At 26.6% G+C, this 1,145-nt stretch overlaps 1 non-coding gene across 1 annotated transcript; it reads right to left on the bottom strand.

Moving 5' to 3' along the window:
• Positions 1-235: 235 nt before the first annotated feature.
• On the bottom strand, positions 236-316 carry TRNAL-CAG. The gene has a single exon. It is a non-coding gene; the product is annotated as a tRNA-Leu (tRNA).
• Between the last annotated feature and the right edge of the window lie 829 nt (positions 317-1,145).

Below are 1,145 nucleotides of genomic sequence, written 5' to 3'. Positions count from 1 at the left end.
TCTATTCATTCAATGTTGAAAGTAACAACTTCAAAAATAGGGTTAGCTTTATGGGGAGATCAATTGGTAATATGTTTTAAAAATATATTGGTAATTTCGGTAGTTATAATTAAAATCTATGTGTTAGGGGTACTTTGGACTTTTAAATTTTTGATTTATTATTACTTTTTTAAAATAACTATTTTGTCTCAATTGGATAGAATAGTAAAGAACCAAGAAAAACCATAAAAAAGAATGTCAAGAATGGGATTCGAACCCATGCCCTTTCGGACCAGTACCTGAAACTGGCGCCTTAGACCAACTCGGCCATCTTGACGTTTTGACATCAAATTGCACTGATTAGTTAAGTTCATATTTATTCATTTTCGTAATATCCCAAACACATCATAATTATTCATAAAGTAAAAAAAGGGATAAACTCTACATAGTTAATGATATATTAAAGCATATTTTTTTTAAAAAAAAAATTAAGATGTATAGATATGTATTTAGAGACTTAATTGAAAAAACATGCCTTTTTTTGGTTTTCAAAATTTTTTAAACTATCAAATTGGGTGTATGACCCATCTATTGTGGCACTCCAATTATATAAAAAAAGAAAATTATTGAAAAAAAGTTAGTTTTTATATATGGAGAGGAATGAAAAGATGGACTTGGGTGCTAAGTATTGCTCTTTCTAAAAATAGAAAACAAAATAATCTATAGAATAATCCAAAATTGCGGTCAAATCAAATAAGGACAATTTAAAAAGTGTAAGATTAAAAAAGAAAAAACAGTAGTGTACTATTTTATGTAACAATAGGAATTAATTTGGAAATAGTAAAGCTATATATTAATTCTAGTCTACAGATCATAAGCTTTTGCATAGTTTGAGCAGAGATACATTGCATACCTTTAGCATATATATGCAATGAATCCCATTTTTTATATTCTCAATCTTCTGCCAAACATTAATCTCTTTCTTCATTATTAAAGTTGTTTTTTTTTCTTCTTCTCAATATTACAAATTGCATTCATTGTGAAGATTATATTCTATATATATAGCTATATAAAGAGAATCTTTATATATCTCTTTTATCTTTACATTTTTCATAAATTCTTATAATGTCTTTCATCGAGTGGTTAAAACTTGAGTGTAGGTGTCC

Source organism: Benincasa hispida, chromosome 6, assembly GCF_009727055.1.
Source record: "Benincasa hispida cultivar B227 chromosome 6, ASM972705v1, whole genome shotgun sequence".
NCBI classification, from domain to species: domain Eukaryota; kingdom Viridiplantae; phylum Streptophyta; class Magnoliopsida; order Cucurbitales; family Cucurbitaceae; genus Benincasa; species Benincasa hispida.
Note: the sequence above shows the minus strand (reverse complement) of the source record. Positions and strands in the feature narration are given on the sequence as shown.